Raw genomic sequence first — 9,065 nt, forward strand, 5'->3', positions numbered from 1 at the left:
TTTCCTTTTTCTTAAGGTTCATGTTAAAAAAAAAAAGGATTTTATTGGGCCTTAAACCTTTATTTGAGTGTAAATACAATGATTATTATTCTGGGTGCAGGATTTTTGTTCATACTAGTCTCCATCCTCTGAAATACGACAGGCCTTGGTAAGTCCCCCATGCTATATACACCAATACCACAACACACTTATGTAAAGCTTGAACTCTCTTTGTTTATTAATAAAATGTGGGTTGCAGGTTTCCTTTTTTATTAGGTTATGTTAAAAAAAAAAGGATTTATTGTTGCTTAACCTTTCATTGGTGTAAAATACTAATGATTTATTCTCCAACCCCCAATCTTGGGTGTAGGATTTTTGTTCATATTTAAAACTTGAGTGTTTTGTGTTTATGCATATTAAGACTAATTGATATTCTTCTTGAGAGTGCCAAGGCAAGCACGAGCGATTTTTTTTGCTTCTATTTTACAATTTTATTGTGTTGTCATAGGACATATTAAAACTAATTGATGTATTCTTCTAGGGTTGCGCGGCATTTTGTTCAATATTTAATTTTATTATTTTTATGATGATAGTTGTCTTTTTGTAATTAATATTTATGTTCATCCTTCTTTTATTATTGTGTAGTTATATACTTCTGTAGTATATGACAGTTATATAGTATTTTTCGAAATATTATGGTTGTTATTTGTGGCTATATAGTTTATTATGTGCTTACTATAGGTAGGTTATATCTAGTATTTAGTATTATGGTATTATCGGTAGGTATATACTTTATCGCTTGTAGATTATTATTATGTTACATCAGTATTAAATATTATGTTTCGTTATTGTGGTTATATATACTTTATTATTGTGCTTATTATAGTATAGGTTATATCTAGCATTTAGAATTATGGTATTATTGTAGTTATATACTTTATGCTGAGGGTATTATATGTTATATCTATGTATTTAGTATTATGGTGTTATTGTGGTTATATGCTTTATTATTATGCTTATTATAATATAGGTTATATCTAGTATTTAGTATTATGATATTATTGTAGTTATATACTTTAGGCTTAGTGTATTATATGTTATATCTAGTATTTAGTATTACGGTGTTGTTGTGGTTATATACTTTATTATTATGCTTATTATATTATAGGTTATATCTTGTATTTAGTTTTATAGTATTATGATATTTTATTATTTATTTTGACATTCGTAATATTTTAATAGGTATGTGTTGCTTATTACCATATTACCATATATTAAAACCTCCCATATTAGTATTTTCCTATAAAAAAAAAAACCTATAAGATTTCCAAAATTTGGGAGCGTATTTTCTTAACTATTTTCTTGATTTTTTATCCCTATGATTTTAATGCTAGGGTATGAGCTTTTGGACTTCACGTACCTTTAGTTCTGAGGAAATATATATAGTACATATATTTTTGTATGATTTATTTATTTATCTATATTGCATGTATGTTTGTAAATCCACTAATAAAGGAGTAATGTGAAAGACTTTTTAAATTAACTTAGAGATAATTCCAAATTAGTTAGGTACCGTTCGTAAGAACGGTCGCGTAGGGGGTGCTCGTACATTTCCCTCGCGTAATTGAACTCCCGACCCTAGCTCTCGTAAAGTAGATCCACTCTACCCTTAACGGGGTAGTAATCATGTGTTGTAACTACACTAAAAGGTTAGTGGCAACTCCGATACTCATTGTTTTCCCCGAAAATATTAAAACACATTTTCATTTCGCTGCTCAGGGCACACGCGTGCTCTGGGACGTGGCAACAACTACCTATCCTATACTCTACATTACAATTACACTGTGCTAAATAAAATAAAATTATCATTACTTTAACTTACAAATCATTGTTGTATCCCACTAAATAGGTGTGGGTATTTTTGTCTGATTTCATCTTCAAGGTCCCAAGAAACTTCTTCTGCCGCATGATTCCTCCACAAGACTTTTACTAATGGTATCTTCTTACCGTGCAATTCCTGTTCTTTTTTTATCTAAGGTACCTGTCACCACGTTCCCTGCCTGCTTAGCGTCCGCTAGAGTAAGAGAGTATACTCTAGCCGGAGCTGTATTCGTCTGAGCAGTTCCCTAAGGTATCTGGTTGCTCCCTCGGTTCCCACTGAATGCAGGCACATCTCGCTTCGGTGCACGACAATCATGAAACATGTGGCGTGGCTGGCCACAGTTATAGTAGTTACCCCCAAATGACCGACACTCACCCTCGTGCCACCTGTGGCATCTGGTACAACGACCACTAGTTTGGCTCCCCTGAGAATCCTAGCACTCGGTATTCTGACGGTAACCCGAGCCTTTGCTTCTCTTCTTCCACAATCCTTGACGAAATCCTATCTGACAACCAGAAGGTAGTGTCCTCTTCCTCGATTCCTGATCCACCTCGTCCTCTCGGATACCGGTCTCAATCACCGTGGCTTTATGCACCAACACCGAGAACTTGTGGATCTGAAGCATACCCACTGGTCTACGGATATCCTTCCTCAGGCCCTTCTCAAATCTCCGAGTCTTCTCATACTCGTTCGAGATCAAACATGGTACAAAGTGGGACACCTCTATGTACTGTGCTGTATACCCCTGCATCGTCATACTCCCCTGAGTCAGAGCAAAAAACTCATATGCCTTCGCATCATGTACTGAAGCCGGGAAGTATCTGTTATAGAACACATCCTTGAAACGGATCCACGTCATCTCCTCAGGACTACCTCTCTACTTCTCTAGCAGATTCACTACAGTCCACCATCGACTCGCCTCCCTAGATAGCTGGAAGGTGGCATAAAGGACTTGCTGCCTATCTGTGTAGTGCAGGACCTCCAAGATCCTTTCCGTCTTCTCTACCCAATCCTCTGCTATCATCGGGTCAAGTCCTCCAGAGAATTTTGGAGGATGCATGGGTGTGAACCTCTCAATGGTGCACCACGCAGCAACAGGAGAATGCTCACATCTCCTCACACTCCTCTCGATCTCTTGTAATACCTGCCTCGTCAAACCTCGAGGCACATAAGGAGACTCATCACTCGCAGTCTCCTCGAAGTCACTTCCCAGATCATTCTCTTTGGGCTCCATTCTGCAGCACAATAGGAATCTATCAGTATCACTATGACATATACAGTCAACACAATGATCTACACTAATCATGTTAACTACTCCCTGCCAGGTCCAGGTCTGTCCTATCACACCGACACGAAAATCATCAATGATTTGCCCTGCTTTTATTGGAATTGTCATCCCAGGAAAAACACAGAATACCATTGACAAATCCCGGTCTAACAACCGAACAACCCTCAACCAACTCTGCCTATATCCACATCCTATACTCTAGTATGTACTCATAGCTAAGCCTAACCAAGTTTACAAGATCTAGTAACCCGATTTGCTTTGATACCAAGCTGTCACGCCCTGAACCCCGTAATGGGACCCAGGGGTGAAAATGTAACCTAACCTGTCCCTGTATCATACAAATCATCCACAGATACAACATAAAGGATGAGGGTCCGCCCTCGTGGGGTTCCCAGGCACCCTAAACACATCCAAACACAATCATATATGCAGCGGAAAAGGTCATTCTATATATACATATGCAGTACCATACCAGAGTCTATACAAGAGCAGAAACAGGCTCTATCAAAACGTACGAACGAGTGCCCAAATACATCTCAAAATGGCAACCCACCAAAAACACAGTCCTAACACTTACCTAAGCGCTAACTGTAGTACACCGGCCACTACGCTCCTTACACCAGGACGCTAGTTTCGATTATTCAAAAGACCTATAAAAATGTACGTACAACAGGGGTGAGACACCTCTCAGTAAAGAAGAACACATGTTATATCGGTGTGTGGCATTTGAGTGTTATTATGATACAACATACATGTAGTTAAATGCAATCTAGTACTAGTTTACACAGTGCATGCATGCACACATACACATACACATGATCAAAAATCTAGGTGTCGTCACACCTATCAGCCCGAAACCGGCCCACGACATACGGCGTTGGCTCGTAGCCAACCCACGAACATGGTGCCACCGGCACATGGCTAGTCCCCGACTCCCATGGCATCGTACCGGCTCTAACTGGTGGATCCACACCCTTCGGCCTAATCTGTCGGCATAGGCTCACGCCCTCGGATATAGAGTCGGACACTCTTGCCTATGTGGTAGGCGATAAACACACGCCCTCGGACATAGAGTCGGACACTTTTAGTACCTGGAACAATTTGGAACCGCGTTCCTACTAGCATTTCAACATATCACACACACATGCATGCTCATATAACCAAAAAAACCACACCCATTTGGTAATCTAAATCATGGTTTTCCAAACAAATACAGTTTGAAAAAGTCAAGGCACGACCATCCCAATAACACAGTATAAATCAACATATATGTTCGGTTTTCAGCAAAATCGGGGATGCAGCCTGTCGCTCCTTTTTTTTCCCAAAACTGTAATAATGAAAAACTTATAATTTTCCTCGTTAGATCCCCCCAAATCAGTAGCCAAAACACACACAGGACCATGGACCACAGTTCCACCGAGTCCGATTTCAAAAATAACTAATATAAACACAGTTCCCCTTACATTTTCCCTGAATAGCAAATCCCGAATTCTAAGGTCCCTGAACAGGGAATCGAGTTCCAAAACCTACAAATCATCGTATAGAATATACTCACAACACAGTTTCCTACAAAACTACCAGATTAGAGTTGAAAACCGAGCCTTACCTCGATTTTACACCAAAACTTGAAAATCTCTGAAACGGGATTCCAATCCATAGAACCTGTAGAGAATCCTTCCACGATCCTCATGGTAACTTCAGATTCATGATTCCAACGACGAACCGCGAAGAAATCTAGAGAGAGAGAGAGTGTGTAGGGAGAGTTCTAGAGAGAGAGAGAGTGTGTGTAGGGAGAGTTCTAGAGAGAGAGAGAGAGAGATTTGAAGTTTCTTAGCGGAGAAGTAAATGAAATTTCTATTTATAGCCCTTTGACCCGGGCAAACTCGTCGACGAAATGGCACCTTCGTCGACGAGGCCCTATAGTCTTCTCGTCGACGAAACTAGGAATTCGTCGACGAATTTTGATATTCCCGGTTTCCGAAACTCCTCTGCTTCTCCTCGTTGACGAGTCTCTGAATTTCATCGATGAGAAGGACAAAGACTTCGTCGACAAAATTTGGCTTCATCGACGAGGCCCGCTCTTTTACCAAAATTTCCCTCTCTTTAAACATTTAAACCCACTCATCACAATTCGGGTTCTTACATAATCTCTCTCTCTCTCTCTCTCTCAATTTCTCTCAAATCTCCAACCAAATTGATGATCAGGCACCACCACAAGGTCCTAAGTTCGATCCTCATCATGTTAGTTGGAGTAGATTTTTGATTTGGGGATCCTAGGCACCACTTCTAGGCTAATGTGAGGAGTACAAATTATGTTAATTATTTTAGAAATTCAACTAGTTAAATTACAATATGTGATTATTAAATTGGAGTATTTGATTATATCATATTTTTGGGGAATATTTTGAAATTAGATTAAACTGCGGGGATTTGATCATATTGGTATTTTTAAATATGATAGAAATTAAATTTGAATATGGAAAGTGGATTGAACACACGTTTTTAGAATTTAACCGGTTAATGGGAGAATGTGAGCGTAAGAATATTAAGATAATTGTAATTCTGGGGTTGTGCTGATTGAACTCGGGAAATGTTATTTTAAGGTTTTGAGCTCCAAATGCCGCGGGTGTGAAATTAAGGATTTTAGGAGACATCTCAGTAAGTCAGGTAAGGGGAATAAATTATAATAGTAGTTTTTGGGGAATTAAATGATTGATTAAAATATGTGAAATGTGAATATGGTAAGTAGTTTTGGAAATTAAGATATGGATATTTTCCCTATGAATAAAATATTATGATTATCAGTTAAAAATTGTGTGGCATGAGGAATAATGAAATTACTGTTTTATACTGGGAACATGATGAAATGGAATGTGTATATGTATTATGTGATTATGTTTTTATACAGAAATGATAATGTGAGATATACTAAGTATTTTATATGGATATGAATATATGAGAAACTCTCATATGTTTTATTCAGATATGAGATTTATATGGATATGGTTTTTGCAAAGATATGATAAAATGTGAGTACAGATATGTTTTACTGGGAAAATGATGATGTATGGTTATATACATATATGTTTACACAGAAAAATGATAAAATGTGTTATACATATATGTCTTACTGAAAGGATGATATACGTGAAATAAAGATATGTTTGTACAAAGATGTTTTATACCGAAATATTGAATAGAGTTATATACTGATATGAGATGAAATGTGCACTAATATGATGAAAATGAAATAGAAAATGATGAAAATATTGCTAATATGATGAGGTGTACAAACATAATGAAACGTGAATACAAAAATATGAAAATGAGAACCCTAATGGACCATAGTATACATAGTACGATATCGTTGCTAGTATTGTTTTAGTTAAACCACACGTCTAGTACAGCGTGTGGCAAGACAGTCAATTGGGCCTGAAAGGGGTTGTGTTACCCCCTAGGGTCCAGACCAGGATTAGGTAAGCCAATCATACTACAGATGCGTTCCCTGTTTTGATCTAGTCGGGTAAACCAACCGCGGTTAGGTCCAGCTTTCGGGCCGCACAACCCAGTGATGTGGGGTGAATACATGATGATGTGAATATCCTCAGGGCAGCCATGAGCTATAGACACAACGTGTATTATATACTGGTGGATGCTCATGAGCTAGGAAATGTAATGAAAAGTGAAAAGTAAAATGAATAGCCATGGGTTACATACGCGTCATGCTATAGGCTGGTGGATACCCATGGGTTAGAAAATGTGAATATGAATATGAGAAATGAAAGAATGTGAAATTGAAATGAGAAATGAACAATCGTGGGTTACAGATGCGACGTGCTATATGCTGGTGGACACTCATAGGCTAAGAAATGTGAATATGAATATGGAATATGAAAGAATATGAACATGATTGTGAGGAATGAGAAAGTATGTAAATGAAATGAGAATAAATGAGTATGTATATGATATGAGATTTGAAAGCACATGAATAAGATTTGCAAAAATGAAAATGCATATATTTCCTAGCTAATATACTTATTTAAATGGATGTGTATAATATATAAAAACACATGTGCCATACACTATCAATAATTTATTCTGTCTTACTGAGAGGTGTCTCGCCCAAAATCTAAATATTCCAGGAAATCAAGACAGATCAGTAGAGAGAGCTCCGAGATAGAGGGGAGCTGGTACCCTGATAGACAGGATAAGTGTTTTGAGTCAGGAAATGTGATTTGTGAAATTCTCTAGTATATTTGGGTTGATTCTTGGAGTTGTATATGTGTATGTATAGATGGGTAGTACTCTGGTATTGTATTGTATTTGGTTGGTATTGTATATTGGGTTCAGTTATGATATGTATTCCGCTGCATTAGTATTATGATTCTGGATGAGCTGATCACCCGGTACCGCACTTCGGGTCGGGTCATATTAACATATGGTATCAGAGATGTTTATGATATTGATTAATTATTGTTGTTTATTAGAAAAAAATATATAATGGTAGAAAAATCAGGTCGTCACAATTTGGTATCACAACCTAGGTTGTTAGGTTCTGTAGACATTAGCGGAATACAATACCAGAGTATAGGAATGGATTTTGAGGAGAGTAGAGATGGGTGGACAAGGATATTGTTGATTTAGGTGTAATCCCAAGAGTGGGGGTGAATTGGGTATTTTAAAACTCTTTAAAACTATTTACCAATTAATCCCTATTTTTATATTTAACTAATTAATGGTAGGGATTTGAAGTTGATTTAAATTACTATATCAATGACTTCCTTTTTACTCAATTAAGTGTGTGTGAAGTTATTCAATATACACAAGCAAGTTAGATATTGAAATGCAATGCGGAAAATAAAGAGATAAGGGAAGAGAGAATGCAAACACAGTTTTTACGAGATTCAGCCAACTCGGCCTACGTCCTCGCATTAAGCAACCCGCTCAAGGATTCGACTATAATCCCTGCTCCTTAAATTGGGACGGAGCTTCCCTCACAATACACTGCTTACAAGAGGCACAACTCCCTCATAATCCGCTGCTTACAAGAGATACAATTCTGTCCTCAAACCCAGTTCATAACCCGAACCGTAAATACAATGAAATCTATAAAACACTCAAATTTGCTTCCAAAAAAAGCTAGTGAGTACAATTCAAATTCCTAATACATAATCATATGATCAAATTTGAAGCTCAGAATGTATGAAACGATACAATCGTTTATGAATGATATGCTTCAACACGCAAATTCTCTTTTATCAAATCTTCCAAAATATTTGTACGAGTAATAGCCTCGAAGACAAGATGCACAAATATCAAATATAATATTCTTAAAAAATTTTCCTTGAATATTGTACAGATCTAAATAAAAAATTTTTCTTTCAAATATTCAATTACACCACGATCTTTGTAATACACAAATATATATATACGATATGTATTCCAAAGATCAAAAATCCAACGTAATATCTTTTAGAAAATATCCCTAAATAAAATATATATTTATGAGTACTAAGGATATTTAATCAAGTGTTTTAATATCTAAAATACAGATCCTTTAACAGAACACACACTTGAATCAAATCTATTAAACCAATGATGAAACCCTTTATCAAGTAGTGAGATTATCTAAATAATCTATATAAAAGTATACTCACTATCTATTACTCAGTCTATTTCAACAATAGATTTTGAAATGAGAAGTTCTTTGACGAATATATATATATATATATATATATATATATATATATCAATGGCAAAATAAAACTTTCTCAAGTAAAAAACTTGTCAAAAAAAAATCTTTATGTGGTTAGGAACACTCAAGATCAAACACTCTAACGATATTCAATAACTGATGATGATATGAGAAACTCTTGAAAAACACAAAACAGATTTACCAAACCTCAATACCAAGTT

This window comes from Malania oleifera, chromosome 1 (genome assembly GCF_029873635.1).
Source record: "Malania oleifera isolate guangnan ecotype guangnan chromosome 1, ASM2987363v1, whole genome shotgun sequence".
NCBI classification, from domain to species: Eukaryota; Viridiplantae; Streptophyta; class Magnoliopsida; order Santalales; family Ximeniaceae; genus Malania; species Malania oleifera.